Source organism: Ptiloglossa arizonensis, chromosome 3 (assembly GCF_051014685.1).
Source record: "Ptiloglossa arizonensis isolate GNS036 chromosome 3, iyPtiAriz1_principal, whole genome shotgun sequence".
Lineage (NCBI taxonomy): Eukaryota > Metazoa > Arthropoda > Insecta > Hymenoptera > Colletidae > Ptiloglossa > Ptiloglossa arizonensis.
The window spans coordinates 9466377-9485673 of NC_135050.1; positions in this window are offsets into that span (position 1 = coordinate 9466377).

A 19297-nucleotide genomic window follows, 5' to 3' on the forward strand; every position below is an offset into this window, starting at 1 on the left:
ATGATGATAATTTTCAATGCGAAGAAATGTATAGAGAAATATATATATACTTTTCATTTGTCGCTTTTTCTCCAGTATTGTCTAGTTCATTGAAATCTTGCGTTCTTTTCTCTCTACATTTACCGCAAGTTTGATCATTCGAGACGTGTACAGAAATTCTAGACAATGACGGTTTGTCGTACCAAAATTCAATAATTAATGGATGCCGTTTATCCGAACGAAATTTTACAATTATTAAATTAACATGAAAAGATTTGAAATTTTAATACCGGTATTATGTACACGAAATGTGAATATAACGTAATTAATGTAAACGTAATGCAAATTACGCGAAATTATTGTGAAGCGTGGTTTTGATTCATAACCACCAAAATTGAGCGTCACGTAAACGAATTTACGTTCAAACAATGATAAATTATACTTTCGCGAGAATGTAATTATTCGTTGTGTCGAAAAATTTGGAAAAATTATACGAGATAATTGCCGTCGTTACCGCGGTTCAACGTTTATTGTAATTTTGCTTCGACACCCGTTCGATCGGAAAAAAACATTGTTCGTTTGGAGTTCGTTGTAGTAAAAAATGATACAAATAAACAGGACAACAATACATACAAATGAATGGTCGAAATTTGTACGTTGTCTCTGCGTTACAAGCGAAACGAAACTTTACCATTTCGATTCGTCGAGGGATACTAATTTAACGCGTGACGTACACAACGTTGCACATTACCGGAATCGATACGTTCGTATGCATTGGCCGTGGATTGTAGCGCATTAAACTTCTCAAAGAATCTCGAAGGCACTGAAGGATTGCAACGTATCGGATACGTCCGATAGGCGAGACGCGAGTTTGCACAAACATGCCTCGGTCGTAGACGTCGCGCGCATTTTCGCGCATGTAGACGTAAACATTCGCGCGGGCGAAAGGAAGCTGAGTCACTCGATTCTCCTTCCAGGTTCTGAAGCGTCGGAGGAGGCGTCGTTGAAAGGGGGGAGGCGAAGAAGGGTGGCGGCTGAAGACTACTCTGTTTGCTAATTACTCGGCGTCGGCACATTTGCATCTACGTTCGCACCAGTCCTCCTCCTCCTCCCCCCGCCTCTCGCTTGGCAGTGTTAACCTTCTCATTAAACGTAATTGTTTGCAATAATTTGATGCCACCTGTCTCCCTCCTTCCGTTACGACTAGCCAACTTCTCCTAAGTGTATCCACTCTACAACCCTGCTTACCGTTACATCGTCTAGCAGACTGTCTTCCCGTATCCAGTTCCTTCGCTCGTACGCACTTCGGTTGCGTTCGTATCCGTGGAGCCTATCCCCGTCTGCGCGTATTCGTTAATAGGAGTCCTGGGGTGCACTCGAACCGTGAATACGGGACACCCGTGTACGAGCGCGAGAAGAGATTCTGATTGCCGTCTCTTCTGGAGCAGCGAGTAGTTGTCTGGCCGGAGCCACGGAGGGTCTTTGTTTCGACAGTGACGTCCGCGGCATGTATGCACCGTACACGTAATAATAGCGACTTCAGATATACGTCCTTGGATGTGACAATTACAGATGGCCAGATTAATTGTCGGAGGAGCCGCCGGATCGAGCCATAATAGAGCCGAATCGCTGAATAATGGCGACCGTAATTTCTGAACCGCGCGCGAGAAATTTATTCATTAATGTCGACTGGCCGGGAAGTTCACGGTTTTGTCGTTGTCGTTTCTGGGAGTTTCTTACCGTTCCGTCGCAGAACAACGCAATTTCCGTCGCGGCGTTAGGAACCGCGGCGAACGAAATTGTTTACGTCGGCGATCTGTTAGCGACGTTCGCAATGGCGGTTACCACCGTGTAGATTCAAAGTACAAGGAGGTCGGACTTCGTAAACGAAGTGTTCAATTGCTCCGTAACTGGTGAAACGTAATTTGAAATAATGAAACGTCCAGTTTCTTTGCCCGGGGTACGGCGAAACGAAGGGCGGCGAGACGTCGGATTCGTTTATTTACGCATTCTCTAGTTACGGTTCTAGAGCGGAATTTTTCTTTCAAGCGGTAAACGCTTATTCGAGTTACGGAATTTCAAATTGTAAAGTCACTGAACGTATTTCGAATACGAAATTCCGTAACTCGAATAAGTAGTTCATTTTTCTTTAAAGCGGTAACTACGATATTGCGATCTTGCCTGTTCACATTACGAAGGTGCATACTACAAGCGATCTCCAAATCGTAAAATCATAGAACGTATTTCGAATAGGAAATTTCGTAATTCGAATAAGTAGTTAATTTTTCTTTAAAGCGGTAACTACGATATTGCGATCTTGCCTGTTCACATTACGAAGGTGCATACTACAAGCGATCTCCAAATCGTAAAATCATAGAACGTATTTCGAATAGGAAATTTCGTAATTCGAATAAGTAGTTAATTTTTCTTTAAAGCGGTAACTACGATATTGCAATCTTGCCTGTTCACATTACGAAGGTGCATACTACAAGCAATCTCCAAATCGTAAAATCATAGAACGTATTTTGAATACGAAATTCCGCAACTCGAATAAGTAGTTAATTTTTCTTTAAAGCATTAACTACGATATTGTGATCTTGCCTATTCACATTACGAAGGTGCATACTACAAGCGATTTCCAAATGGTAAAGTTATAGAACGACGCGTCTTATCTTATCTTGTGAACGAGAAATGGTACAAGTTGTACACGAAAATACTTTTACTTTATGATTTTAAACATTTTCGTGAAATAATTTTTCTCGCTTGGTTAATAAAATCTACATTTCGCGCGGAAAATGTGATTAGCAAACACGACGTTGAACGTTTTCAAACGAGCATTCCACAGCGGGACACGATTATCGAGGAAAACATCACTGGAAATGGAACTTGAAAACCATGTATAAAATGAACGAGAGCCAGAACGAACGTTTTTACCTCTATATTATGTCCATTTTAGTCGTAAAAGGTTTCTGTACATGTCTTACGATAAAGTGTGCTTGTTGGCAGGACGATATAACGCGGTAATAAAGAAAATGTAACGTTAATTCCATTCGTGTAGCGAAAAAACGGTGAGGGTTCCTTGTTAGCGTGCCTGAAAAGACGCTTAATTACTTCGTAATAGCAGTTACTATTGAATAAAATTAAAAAATACTTAAAGCAAACTGCGCCACGTACCTTAATGATGATTATACGACGCATAAAGGTGGAAACTTTCTTATCGAAATGCATAGTACTTGCTAGCACTTACTTTTGTGAGCTGCAAGTTCTGTTTAGTTCTAGAAACTATTTTACTTTCGTTTCGCTCGAACGGTCACAACGACACGGCATGTTTACACGAGGCAATTTTATGTCTGTGTAATCTACTTGTCACCATATCTGTTGGGTTGTTCGGGAAGTCGTTTCGTTTTCCAAAATGGGGAATATATAATTTAATAAAATGTTTATACATTCTAAAGAAATCTTGTTTCATTTTCACAAAAAAAAACAAAAACGAAACGACTTTCCCAACAACCTAATAACCTAAAATTTTCAAATGTCATAACCCAGTATAAGTGTACAAATGAGAAGTATTCCATTGGCAAGTTAAATTTTCAAACGTCACAAGAAGAAAACATTCACTTAAACTAACTAAAGTTGACGATAAATATCGCGTTATTAAAGTCAAGTCGATAATGCAAAACTGATGTAAACGGACCAAATTGAAAATGGAAACTGAAAAGAAGCTGCAACGACACAAGCCAAAAGAGAAGACACGCTTATCACAGATTTGAAAGAAATTTCAAACATATTAGTAACACCTTTCCAACGAAACTCCAGCAACGACAACCACGCGAAGAAATTCTTAACGTGCAAACAAAAAACAGAATCAAACCTTTGAATACCCACAAACACCTATCCAGACCACTCCTACCCTAAACATGTACCTTCGATCAGAGAAACTAAAATACTGTCTGAATAAATGCTCCAGAACATCACTGTTCCGTTCCAGAGTCCCAAACATCTTCTTGTGCAAGCTTCCGCAATTGTGTGTTATATTAATCGGAAATTTAATTATGAATATTTGTTCAGAATTTTATGTTCACTTATACGCAACAGTATTTAAAATAACTCGAAAGCTTTACGCATATGCTGGTATCCTTGAAGCAATTAATGTTAAATATATCACTGATCGCATATTAAGAATAGCAAACAGTTTTCGTTAGTTCAATACTGTTGATCAGAGACGTATTTTATTTTATTCGACGCGTTTCAGCGTGCATTTCATAATTGTTAATATTTCAAAAATACCGATAAATATTCTACCGATACCTCATAACGTCTCGAATTGATAGTTCGAGTAAACTCGTGCAAGAAAGACCGCAGTGATATTTACAAACACGTGCTTACGTCGGTTGAATATTTATTCTGGAAAAAGACAATGAGTACAACACACACACGCGCACACAATCCCTTATACAAACGCACATATATGGTATATCCGTGCGCGTACGACTATTCGCTATTCAGAGAGCAAATAAATGAAACGAGGGCGTCATGTAATACCGCTTGCTACCAGCGTATACTCTCATCCGACGGTTTTTCATATTGCCGTCCAGTTACTTCAACATGAAGATCTAGCTTCCAACTTGCCCACAAGCCACGTATAGATTGCAATTTTATATTAATGAACGTCTTGGAATATTTGTCACACTCCTCTGTACAGTTTACTGTTCACTTGACGATCTCAACGTTCGAACAAAAACGACTTGAAATTCAAAAGGCGCAAGCGAAGCTTTCACAATTAAATCTAGGCTAACGATGCACTCCATACAAATCGGACAATTTGTTCACGTTTTGTAAAATTTCTGGTGGATAGTAACACCGGTCCAAGTTGTTGATACCCGGTTTTTATATTTATGCATTCTGCGTTGATTTTAACGCGGAACATTTATAAAATTAAACTTCTTTCAAAATTCCGCTTCTAGTGCAATATTTTTCGCGATTGTATTTCACTATTTTTGATTATACGTCATTGAAAGTGTCTTAAAAAGTGATTCGAATTATGTAGAAGGAAGAATAGTTAATAAATATTGTAGAGTACAGTGGTGTTCGGTTTCATTTTCATTATGATAATCTTGCTGATCCATTAATAGTAATTTTGAGAAAATATAATAACAAACGGTTTTTACTTTGCATTAGTAGCTGTCACACCAATGTACGCATGGCGTCGCTTGGAACTCGACGATTGAGCGTCTATAATACGAGGACGCTTGAAATTCACTACTACCCCTTTTTGAAAACTTTTCAACGAATCCGAGAGCGTACGTTTTAACGCAGAGTTATCGTAGTTTTAGTATTTTTACAGTTTCATATTTTTGCTAGTTATACGAGCTAGCGAAGCAATATTGTATTTGTTTGTAGAGGTAATTATTAAAAAAAAAAAAGAAACGCGAATAAAGAGACATCTTTAATATATAATTCTTGTGTCATTGAATACGTCTCTAGCATATTGTGAAAAAAATCAGTTCACGAACTTTGTAGACAGACGTCGTCTAACACAAAGACTTGCAATAATCCATAAAGCAATGAACGTGTGAGTTATTGTATAGAAACAGAAGCGAAATATTTACAGAAGAATGGAAAAAAGTATTGCAAATTTCGCGTATTAAGCTGGTATTGAAACACTTATCTGTTTTTTTATAGCTATATCCAGGAATTAGTAATTGAGAATCAAAAGGTTAGACATTAATTTAGTGTCAACATACAAATAGCATTTACTAAGTACTAAGAAATATGTACGACGAAACACCAAAAAATGAAAGTAACTTTATTTGAGTAAAGTAACAAATGTTTTCATACGTATAAACAATGAAATATTATAACGGTGGGAAACATATTTTTCACGAGAATAATAAACATAATATTTTTAGTCTAGTCGGTGTTTTCATTGTGGTAAAGACGACGCGACCGTGTACGCGAAGCTCGAAAAACATTTGGTAAAATGTGGGAAACTCGGTCGCCGATACGATCGTTAGCGAATTGTATACAGCAACGTGTGATAATTCCGTTCAACGATTTTAGGCTCATTTGTATCTGTTAATTAATAATTAAATTGCCGAATGAACAGAATTACACCGAGCGAGGATTTTGGTTAATGGCTGCGTAATGTTAGCCTTTTGGTTTCGTATTAACTTCATACGACATCGATAATTACGTCGAAAGATTTTTCTGTTAATTGGGTCATTTTTGTGTAGAGTGGTTTAAAAGAATTACAATCTTTATAGAAATTGTCAGTAATGTTAAAGAAAATCATACTTCGAGAAATTAGAGTTTCGACGAAGCATTTCTTGTGACAAATAGGCTTTCTTCCCGGGGAAGAATTTCATAAATGTATGGAGTAATATTATTGAAAATTATACGATCTGGCATGTGTTTTCTATTTTGTAACGATTTCATTCACCATCGTGAAAATAAATACAAATTTCACTATAATATCCTCTGTCTAACAAAAGGGAACTTTTTCGAACTGTGATCCAAGATATTTATTCATTTCATTTATTTGTTTAGATGTAGAAGAGGTCGCCCAGAACAACCTTAGGAAGTAACAAGGAGCATTTCTATTTTAGAAAAATAAATGATTAAATATGTGAAAATTTTTATCGCCAAATGCCCACCGTGCAAATTGAACTGTTACAATTAGTCATCAAAAGCAATATTTTTTGTATCTTTATTTGAGTTCAAACTCTCGTACACGTGACTATGCTTTTACTTTTCCATTTATTTGTTCGTTTATCATTTTTTCATTAAAATATCTTACACACTAGCATTTTTACAAAAAATACCATACAATCGATATTTGGCGATTGAAGTTTTACACATTTCAGAATTTATTCCTCGAAAGACTTTCTTTTTGTGTGTCGCGATTATTCCCTTCAATCTCGTGTTAAAAAAATTATGTAAAACGTGACTGTATATGAAACGTGACGTATAGTAGAGAAAGTAAAACGAAAGAACAAGATTCAGTGAGTTATTGTTTTAAAACCTAATCCTAATTAATCTTAAATAAATGTTACATTCACTGACATTTTAGTATCGTTTGGTATAACGTTGCCGCAATACACTTTAGGTAAAGTACAAGACACGTTCATTTCGTTACGATTGAAACAGTTAATGAAAATTATCAATCGAAGACAATTGTATTGAATAATAAAAATTGCATTTTGGAACGAATGTTTTCAATCTTGGGCTAGACTTATACTTAAGAGCCTTGAGCAATAACAAATGTAAGAAACTCGACTGTGAAAGTTTCCACTATCTGATTGTAAAATGTCCACGATGATAGATGCATAGATGTTTCAAGAGTGTGTGTATAGGGATTTTTAAAGATCTATATATATTTGATTAAGAATCATATACATGTATTTTTCGAACCAATACATTGTTTAAAATCGACTCGAAACAATTATACGATTCTCTTCAACACAGGCACAAACACTGGTAATTCGTACACTACGAATGAAAAATATACGCATCGTTTGAGATGAAATACTTTCTTAACGCACTGTATTCGCGTACGGGTTTCTCTTCTACAAAGAAGTACGTAAGCCGATAATAGTGGATTAAGTTGAGTATAGAAATATTCTCGATACAATTGAAATACTTATTGACGGGGATAAAACGTTTCATATTTCAACAAAAGGAACTTGTATTCTTTCACCTATCCCGTATAACGGCATGTAGCAGCCTGTAATAGATATATGCCTTAAAGATTACGTAAATCCTAGTTTATTGTAACTGGTAAGGAAATTCGGTTGGCTCGGAACGTAATCTCGCAGCGTTCCATGCGATTCGATTTTCCACCGAGGTATTTCGGTTTTGTACTTAAATAAAGCAATGTAGCGAAATCGATCATGGGGAAGCAGTCAATTACGAATTAAAAATTGCATTTACAGGATCGTATGAATTATTCGATGAGAAATACCGACAAAACTGGCAAACGATTTATATTATTCACTAAAAGTGTCCGACAGGTTGAATAATTCGTTAATTAATTCGATGAGTTAAAAGTGTCCGACAAATTGTACATAAAAGTGTACCTTTATATCTATGTTTCGATTTCAATATAGCTTTCGCCTTTAATCGAAAACCATTAACCAATTTTGAATACGAAGATTTGTGTCGGTGCTTCTGTAACTGCAGTTACATATCCATAGCGAATGTTTCGTCACACCAACATAAATTTCAAATGAGTCGAGATCGGTTGATGGTCATGTTCTTGCATGTAGAACACCGCTGTCCAGCAAAGGGCTCCTTGCCTAGCTGCTTCCTCTTCCGACCGTGTCTTCTCCCCAAATAGTCTACAATCGTTGTTCAAGGAATCGCGTGACGCTAAAGAGACAGCTATGACAAGTTAGCGTTTCCGTCGTAAGGAAGTTCACAAACGTTACGCACGACGTATGTATACCTTAGTGCCGCGTTCAAGCGGAATTGGAAGAACCCCAGAGATCTCACGAGGCTCCACTTGGAGAGACCAACTTGGAAGGTGATGTTCTGAACGCACAAAAATGAACGAATAAAAATTTGATCAACCTTTGCAAGTTTCTGATCCATGCTATCGATGATAAGGAACATGTAGAAAATAGGATAAGGCGAGTATGGTTCTGTATGTTATAATCTCATTGTGTTAAAAAAGATACTGCTGAATAATGAGGAAATGTATCATACTGGATACGAATGCAATGCAGTCGAGTGGATTAGGAAAATAGTAAATTGCTATTAAATAGTTGGAACTATTTTGATCAAAGTTACAAATTTAAGTGCACGATTTATGTAGTGATATATAATGGATTATATATAGTATGCAAATAGAAATTCGATAAGTTAAAACCTTGGTGGGTGTATGATTTGTTTTTTGTAATCCCTTGACAGCAGGAAGGGATCGTCACTTAGCAAGGAGTGAAGCTGAAGCTGGTAAGGTTGTGTATACGTGATTATAAGTGATGGAGATATACTATTGAAGCTCGGTATTAGATTAGTTATTTTGCTCATTGATTCTCAATGCTTGCAGAAATTTTCAGCTTCATTTTCGTGTAATTTTCGATATTCCACTGCAGCATGTCAAACAAGTTAGTCTGGACTTGAATCCTCTTAAAACTTCTGAGCCGAAATCGATAACAAATTAGAACCGTATGTAGTTACGAAGAGAAACATTAAAATCACAACTTAAAAAGGTTTGGTCTACTTTGGAGTAAAATTGTTTCTGAGGTTCGAAAGGAGATTTCTCCTTCTCAAATTTTCTTTCGTAACATTGGAATCGTTTGAAACAGGACGTACAAGAATGTATAATTTTCATAGATATCTGTTTACATTGAAATTCACAATCACTTGGGGATTCAATTTGTTGCTCGCAACAAACAATAGACATTTGCCGATTCAATTCCATTACACTATATTTAATATCTATTTTTCTCTCAGTTCTTGTCTCGAACGTTTGTATATTACATACCATATGAAAAGGATGCGGTATCTCAAAAGAGAAACGTTCAAAGCGACGAACAAGTGCAACTGAAAAGTGTTCCTGGTTTACTTTTCCCACGGATTTTGTTTTTCTTTCTGTTGTGTCTTTTTCATACCTGAATTTTTACCAGTAGTTAAAACTTTAACTCGTGTCTACCTTGAAAACGTACTTAAAATGAAGAAATGAATAGGTACGTATTATACAACTCTTCAAAATTAAGAATAAAGACTCGCTCACAATTCATTGATCGAAGCATGTAAATCAAAAAATGTCGTCCAAAGATTAATAGTGCAATACGTTTTTGTTTATCTTTAACTTTATATTTTCCTCAATGTATTTCCTGTGTAATATCAGTTCTTTTAGAGAATTATAGGCATATTCCATTATAAGTAGAATTATATACTATAATAGATTTATTTCTCCAAAATGTTGAGTTTCTTTACATATGTAGTAAAATCTCGATTATTGCTGGACAGTTGGGTTAAAATTCGGTGCAACGATTGAGGTTTATACAATAATCGAAATGACCATCCAATGAGAGGGAACTCCACTTTCATAGAACATTTCCACTATTTGTGATGATTACTATTAGTTACTTCCCCCTCCAATTTTATTCGTTGCTTGTAAGTGATCATCACTGGCAACGCAATGCAATAATAAGGAACGAACAGGTTCTTTATTTGGACAGTCACCGTTCATAACTGTCTCGTATAAAGTACAGTACCAGTATGAACTGAAATGTCACATTCGGAGCTGGATGACTATATTCCACTTCTCCAATTTCCTCGTCAGATCCTTTTGTTTTACGATACGTTCTTAACGGAAAGACAAGAAAGTAACGTAAACGCGCAGAATTTAATAGTTTTATGCCAACGATGTCTTAAAATGAACACTCAACGCTTTTGTCGCGAATGAAGTAGTATCGTACGTCATGATAGTCCGTAAAATTTAGGAGATATTGCTACCGTACTACGTTTCTAAGAATTTGCAGCTATCTCGATACTATATTTTTCAGAAACTGTGTGCCCTTTTATAGTTATACGTTTCTTCGTAAATTAAAGCAAAAAATCCTTTAATGTTGCATTAAATATATTCACGAATGAAAAATTGAAATTTTTATGTTATAACTTCGGTGTAATTTTACGCTTGTACGAAAATAGGATGCCACCGAATCTTATGAGCGGGGATCACCGAAATATTATGCTAATACTATGGTAATGTTGCATTTAAATAAATTGTATATCACGTATGTTGAATATCTCGCATGTGATACAATGTATGATTATTTCGTTATATTGTATATCGTATTGTTATTTTTAATGACGAAAACGATCCATTTTCCCGTCTATTTCTAAAAGAGACCGTCTCGTGGAACGAGTTCCGTCGAGATCTTTAAAGAAGTGATTGTAGTTTATCAGAATAAAAAACATGAACTGGTTTTACCTTTTGAAATTTGAAGAGTGTAACCCAGGTTAGTTTAAAAGTACCTCGTAGCGTACCGTTCTGTATTACTCGAACTCCATTCGAAAAGTAAAACGGATTAGTATTCAAGAGATGAATGACTCGTTGAGTCCTGCGCAGAAATACAAAGTCGTTGATTACAAGGCTTAATGGAAAACGCGTTTCTTACAGTGAGCTCTAATTGTATAAAAACGAGGAGTAAAAATAACGAGCATTAAGCGAATGTCCTAGAATGGAAAAAAATGCAGAGAGTGAAAATAAGAAAATTAGTTAGAACGGAAGGTCTCGTTATTTTAACGTGTTTTTCATTTTCATCCGTCTCTGTTCCATAAAACGCGAATCAGCGATAACTATTATTTGTCAATGGAAATAGCGATCGAAGGAAAAAAAGAAGTAACGAAGAATATGTTAATTGAACAACGGATAACGGTAAAAACAATTAGAAGGAAGTTACAGCAGGTGAAAAATGAAAAGTAACACCAGCGACGAGCACAAATTTATTATTTTCCATTTTATTCGAATCTTGGACGTTCGACATCCAATTAAACGCACATTTTTCGCTTCGAGAGACCGAACAAGTAGTTCCAAACATCATAATTTGTCGTGGATGCATTTGCAAGCGTTGATCCACGTTCATTAATTAACGTATTTGCCCCTCAACGCTGACCAGCAGGACTCATTTCATCTCTGATCATTGGAACGTTCGTTCTCTTGATAGCTAGGCCGTTTCCGCTGTAAAATGACCACGTTGGTTAATTAATTAAATCGTTGAAGAGTGAAACAATTAGAGAGAATTGAGTTATTTTTGTGGCGTCGATTGAAGTTGTGTTCGCGCATCGGTGCTCGTCAATTGTTATTCTTCTGCGATTGGAAACGTTGTTTGCTTTCGATTTTCTGCCCGCCAGATGGAAATACTTTGCGCCGTGTTTCAGACCAGCCACGCCGGAATTGTGTTTCCTACATTTTCGGGAAATTCAATCAATAACGTTTTTCGCAAATAGAGATCGCGGTCGAAAGAACGAGATCTAAACGATCAAGTAAGGATCTCTCTTCGCAGATCGTGTACCGTGAACATTAAACGAAAATGAAATTGCATTTGAGGCTTCGTTTGCGAGAAAAGTGCATTTGAAAATCAATCTAGTACGTATGCACTCGAACGATGACTCGTGTTACCTATTTCGCTACAAATGGTATCCGTGATTGTTCTTGTTCAGTATACATCGTCAGCCACTGTTTACTATCAATACTTAACTACTAGTCCGTTCTTGAGACACTTAAGATAAGAAAAGATACTTTGAACGTCTGTAGTGGAATTCGTAACATCGGTTACATATACGCGTACTAAATTAATTTTCAAATTAACGAATGTTTATTACCATCGTTATTCATACGCCTACGCAGAAGTAAATACGTGTGTACATACGAGAATATAACATACGCGGAGTACGTGAATGTATAAAAGCCAAGGTGCAGCTAGAAATTATGCTATCATAAAATTTAATCTCAATTATAAACCCGGACCACTTTTCGTTAACCGTGAATATTATTAAACTGTCGTCGGAAGGATCAGAGCCATTGTTGTTATTTTTTGTCTCTTTCAAATATTAAAAGCTAGAATTTTACAATTTTGAGTTAAAAACTGTCGTAGTGAGCGTAACCAACAAAAGTTAACTTTAATCGAATCTCGTTGAGAAATAGCATCCAGGTCAGGCGGTGTAGTAATGTACTGCATTTGCGTTGAAGTTCTATAAAGCAGGGTGCAGGATGAGAAGAAAAATGAATGTCATCATAAATCTCCCGAATATGGAAGCCACTCTGCCTGAATGGTTATAAAAGAGATTGTAACATAAATATTTACTTTAAGGGGAGAGTTTCTTCTTAAGCGAAAATGTCTCTTTTCTGAAATGGCATAATGTAATTCGTTCATACTTTCCCATGATTTACATTATATTGCGCGTGATGTTTACTTTTTTCCACGTAACTGTATCGAATTCGTCTATTCTTTTCAATTTTTCCGCTGCTACTTGATTCTTGAGTCACAAAGGAAAACAATCATTCTCCGAAACACTGGCCTTAACGATAAAATCGTAAATACAACATCACCTGGCAATTTACGTCACTTACTTTTCATTCTTCCATGAAACTGCGATTTATTGCCGCCAGTGAACGAATAATTTCTCCGAAGATCAGGCAACATTCCAGTAAACTATATTTTCTGTAATATAATGAAAATACACTTTAATTCACTCGCTGGAATTTAACCAAATGATCGCATACATCGTTATGTCTTTCCGAACGATTCGAATGATCGATAAAATGCATTTTGCAGAGCACTTGAAAATTACGGTTGAACGGTGATCCCGTATCAACCGATTTCTACTTCCTTTTTTCTTTTTTCTTCTTTCTTATTTTTTTTTTCTCTCGTTCGCGATTCACGTTCGCCCCGACGAACGCGCACGTTAAATTTCTCGCGACGAAACGACACTTGGCGAAATCCTTAACCGCAGTTACAGTAAACCGAATTAATTCTCAAAAATAGCAAAGTCTCGCGTTTACGTCAAAAACTTGGCTGTGTTTAAAGTTGCAACAGCAGAAGCAGCGGAGAAAGACAAACAACAGAAAGGGGAGACAGCACGAAGCATCGTCACGACGGCGAAATTTTGCGTCGCAGAATACTCAGGAGCATGGAAATGCTTTCATTTGACGTGCAGCGTCCTCAAAGGCTCGCATTATGAGTATCACGATCTTTTCACAGACATAGTAGGAGATATCTCATAGAAATGCTCGCGTCTATTTACCGCGGACAGAGGGGCCGCGATGGTAGGAGTGAGGGAAACGGAATGAGGTGGCGCAGTTTGAAAGAGACCAGGGGAACTAGCCTCTGCAAACGTTGAGTGGATAACCCGGGGGAAACTCGAGAGGTTCGGTCGCCTTTTCCGTAGCGCGTGCCTTCTTGAGACCCGTTAATAGTACTCCTGGAAAGATCTTCCATCTTGCTACTCGATCTTCGCTAGGTGAAAGATGTCCACACTCCGGAAACACTTCTCGTACTTCCTTCTCAAGTAGGTCGAGCCGACGGTGTAGAGATTTTTTCTCCACTGCACGGATTCCAGTGGACACGGCTGGCCACCCCTCACCCTGGATCTTCGTTAATCCTTAATTAAAAATATGATTAAAAGAGTCACCGAGAGTATCGAAACCATGGAGCAAAAATACGCTCGAACCTCACGATAGGAGGATTTCTTTACTTTCGAAGGTGTTGTTGTCGCGTTGCAAACACTTTGCCATCCGGTGCTCCATGTGCTAGAAAGCTATCTAATTTCGGTATTACGAATGGAATGGAACGTAGAAGATTCAGAGATACATAAAAGTAGTATTATCCGGTGAAACAAAGGTTCGATGTAATTATGATTTTGGTCTTTTCTTTTACTAGGAATATCATTACTTTTATCCGGTGCTCTATGTGCTAGAAAGCTATCTAATTTCGGTATTACGAATGGAATGGAACGTAGAAGATTCAGGGATACATCAAAGTAATATTATCCAGTGAAACAAAGATTCGATGTAATTATGATTTTGGTCTTTTCTTTTACTAGGATACATAGTCAACTTTGAGATATCATAAACGTAGATACGTTTTATAACAAATCTGTTAGTAGAACTAACCATTAAGGCTTGGTTTACTTAGATCCTGACTTAGACACACCTATTGAAAATAGTTTTCTGTATCTCGAGTCTTTAAATTAAAGTCAGCAGCGAAAAGGATCTTAGTAACAGCCATCGAGTGGCTGAAAAGGGATATTTTAAAGTTAACTGATGTATTTAGTTAAAAAAACACCAAAATCATAATTGCTTCAAATCTTTGTTTCATTGAATAGTGTTACTTTCATTTATTTCTGAATCTTCTACAGAAGATTCTATATGCGGAAAAGCATATCCGAAATAGCATTAAACGGGATAAAATTGAGATAGTTTTTATCACACAGTTTATATTTTCTCTGGTCCAAACAATACAAGAAATAACTGGTATGAAATTAGGATAATCCATGATTATATTGTGTCATCTGAAAGCAATAATTTTTTCACCTTTTCGACCTTTCACCACCGCTTGTTCCGCTCTCTACAGACCCATAAGAAATGATTCTTAGGTGTCCACCTCTCGTTATTCGACTGTTCGTTTTAAAGGAAACAAGAAGAGTAAAATAATTCTGCTTCGATATAAATTTTCAAAAAAGCAGCACTAATTCGGCCCAGGCAACAGAAATCGATGAATTTTATTCCGCGAAATAGAAATGTACGAATGATGATATCGGGTGAAGAGTGAATTTAGAACGGGGTCATGTGTTTCGAGTGTTTCAATTGTACCTAAATATCACTTCTGACTTGTTGCGATAAAACAACTAACGTCTCCGTTGAAGAGTCAAACGAAAAAGCTAACTCAGTTGGAGAGGCTCGCGTAGCTGCACCGGAAAATTACAAGTGGATGAATACTGATGGCTGTGTAGAAAAGAGGAGAAAAGAAACTCGAACTATCAAGCACAACACTTCTGATATTGCTAATATTTACGTACATACATATCATTTACGACCGAACGAGCTTTATTTCGGAGTATTCAATATCCGTCGTGCACTATGTACTTTCCATGTACCCGTGCTCTGTGTTACATAGTGTTCCAAAGAAAATCTTCGAGTTCAAACGAGGAAAGATATTCTCGGGAGTAAAATCGCTCAAGCAATGTAATATCCATGCCACTATAATGTATGCATATAGGTACTCGTACGTTTGAAGTATCGTGTCGGCTTATTGAAATTGGAAAACAAAATCCTCGTGCAACGGTTGGTCGTTATTTATAGCGACGGTAGCTAGCGAGCTTGATACTTTAATAGAAACAGAATATAAAAAGTGACTGCTACCATAATAATTCGAGGAAAGTTTAGGAGGTCACTGGTTCGGTTTCACTGTTCTACGGACTATTCTTATTTGAGTGACACTTTCCTTCAAGTTCCTATCAAACGGAGAGATATTCACACGAATCGTTCAATCGAATCCGGTTCCATTTCTTCGCCGCAACGAATCTGATATTGGCCTATGGATGTACTTACATTCGTACATGAATCCAAAAATCTTTCAATCTTAGATTCTTGGAAAATTTCGAAAATTCAATTTCACTGTTTACCCAGAACCTCCAATTATCATTGGACAACTGATGCATTCCTCGTACTATAAATTTCGAACGGGAAGCATCAGGATCACCCTCGAAATGAAAAGACATAACAGGAAGAATTATTAAACCACCGGGCCGAGATAATGGAAAATTTAACAAAGGCCTTTCAAAGTGAACCGCGTTCCGCGTCGCCAGGTTATTGGCGATATCATCTATTCCGAACATCTCCTTCGTTGGACCAGACGATTGGCCAGACTGGTTGCCCCGCTCTTGTGACATATATTCGCTCCATTCTGTCCAGCAGTTTTCCTCTTTTTGAAAATTAATGGGCCCATTCATTTCTGAAATTTCAGATAATGAGAGATACCACCCTTTCCCCTCTATCACTCGTTTCCTCTAGTCGTCTTTTTTTTTTACCCATTCTCGGAGAGTTTTCTCCATTTTTATCGTGACCTGTCCGTTCCGTTTTCCATGTGTTCGTATCTCTCCTCCTTTTTCAGAAACGACGCGTATTAGAACGCTCCGCGAGGCGATCATTATTATGTGCCAATAACATTGTAGTCGGATTCCAGCTCGTGGTTACGTTTCCAGATAAGGAATGGAAAGTCTTATTTTCTATAGGAGACGGAAAGCTATCGGTTAATTGCGCTCAATTCGGATTATGCAGAGCTGCAAGCATATTTATAAAAAGTTCTTATTGAAAATTCGGATTGTTATCTCGACGGAAGTTTTACACATCGTCTCAAAGAAAAACGATAAGAAAACACTGTGAAGATTTCGATCTTTATATTTGTTGTTGTACCTTCATAAATATCTATTTTTAATTACGTGTAGGAAAGAGACGAAACTGTGCACTTGCACAAATTTTACATCCCAAGTTATCTACATCGTGACACTATGTTACATTAATCGTCGCTATATTGTTGTGCAATTTTTTCAACGATTTAATGGATATTTTTATATACAATGTTTTATATTCCAATGTGTTTTAAACGAGTAAAAGTAAGTAAGTAACAATTTATTTTTAATTTTTCCAGGTTATTATCAATAGCTTATGAACAACCTAAACAAAGTATTTTATTAAAATTTTACAGTTAGCTTGAGAGTTAGTTTGGTCATTTCATACCAATGTTGTGGTCTATGAACTAAATATTTGTACAGAATGTTATTTCTAAAATAGGCATTTCACTATTAACATCACGATGTTGAAGTTTATGGCGTGGTTCGTTTTAGGTACCATATCTAACGCTCTTACGTTAACCAAATAGTATTTATTGTTAGTAACACGTGACCCGATCGATCATTAAAATATATTTCTGCGAAAACAGTACCTCGTATGTAAACATTTTATTCCTCAATTTGCAATGTATCTCTAAAATATAGACTCACCATTTGCTCGCTTATACTATCCGTCTCGAAAAACTCTGTACAATATAAATCTAAAATAATTATCCAATATTTGTTATTCTTCAGTGTAGACATAATCAAATCTGGCATAGCGTACTTAAACATTTTCGACTAAATTCGTTAGTTCTGTTCAGATATATTTTGAAACATATTTGGATAATTTAAATTGAAAAATCACAATCTCGTAAAATCATAGAAGAAGAAATGATCAAAAGTGCTTAATCGCTGTCTTTGCAAATGAAGATATTTGTATTTAAATCGATTATAATTCTTCACTGCCCAGGCAAGTCATTGCAATATCGGTGTATAGGCGATATACAGGGGCAATTTTCCAGTCGATCTGGCAACAATTTCGCAATAATATACCAGGCCGCAGAATGAATTATGATAAGCCTGTCTAGGTGGTAACCGAAAAATACAGTGTTTTGTACGAAAACAGGGGGCATTAACGACACGGGCACGTGTGTATGCGCCCGCTGCCGCGTAATACCATGAAATGAAAACAAAGCAGCATTCGAGCTATTCATTGAGGTAGAAAATGCAATTAAAGCGAGATTATAACAATGGATGTGTCGCGTTTTATCCAGATCCGTTCTTTGTTGTTTTCCCGCATTTTTACATTGTGAAAAACGAAAGCGTGACTTTGATAAGATAACCCGTCACCGTTTATATCGACAAACGCATTTTTCCAGGGACACGGAACTTATTACCATCTGTTTGATGGACCATGCTGAACCGACGGTTATTTATTTGCTTTGGATTTACCGCGCTTGTATATTTTTCTGGTTGAATTTGTTTTCACCATTCTACCACAATCTTTATCCTCTAACCCGTTCTCCGCCAGTCCTGTTTGTTCATAATATCCTTTTTACTTTTTTTTGTTTTATTGTTTTGCTGTTCGGTAACATTGCGATTTTTAATTAAATCTCTCGGGACATTGAATTCGAGTATCCGATACGATGATGCTGAGTGATGCTTCGTGTCATATTTGAACGAAACATAACAAATTCAATAAAATGCTTCTCTTTTTATGTAACCAAATAATGTACAACGAATACCGAAGAAGGAACAAGTTGGATTTACCGATATCTAATAAATTGAGTTTTAAATCTAAACGATCTTTATTGTTATTATTTTTCAAACTTATTGCTAAAAGTCGGGGTAAAATTTGTATTGGAAATTTTAAAGAGAAAATTTGAATACGGTTATTTAAATCGGTAGTGTTTGAAAAAATATTTCTTGGTAAGCTTAAATTTGAATTAAGATCGATTTATGTACAGTTTATACAAGATGAAGAGAAGGAGCATTAAAACGATGTAAAAAAGTGTTATATGAGTGTTATATAAGAGTCTTATGTTTATATAGATATACGTATGACCGGGCGCACAATATTGTGGGTATTTGTAAATCGATATGACCCATGAATTTTTAAGAAATTTTAATTATCTCCGGACGTAAATATCTCAAGATTAAATGATCCGAATAGAATGGTTATTAATATCGTTAAATTTGCTTTTCTTTATGATGCATAAAGTTATCGAGGAAAACATAGAGGATTATCGGATTAAACGTTAACGAAGAATCCGATTTAGCTTTTAAGATGTACATGATGTATTTCAAGACATGGAAGACATTTAATTAGATCTCTACGTTACGTTTCGTTGTGCCAACTGAAATGGGACAGCTTGTATATGGGGAGGAAAAAGTTTTTGAAACAGAGAGCCAAAACTTTGTTAAATACGTTGTCCTCTGCGTGTTATTGCATTTCAGTTATTAAGAAAGATGGCTG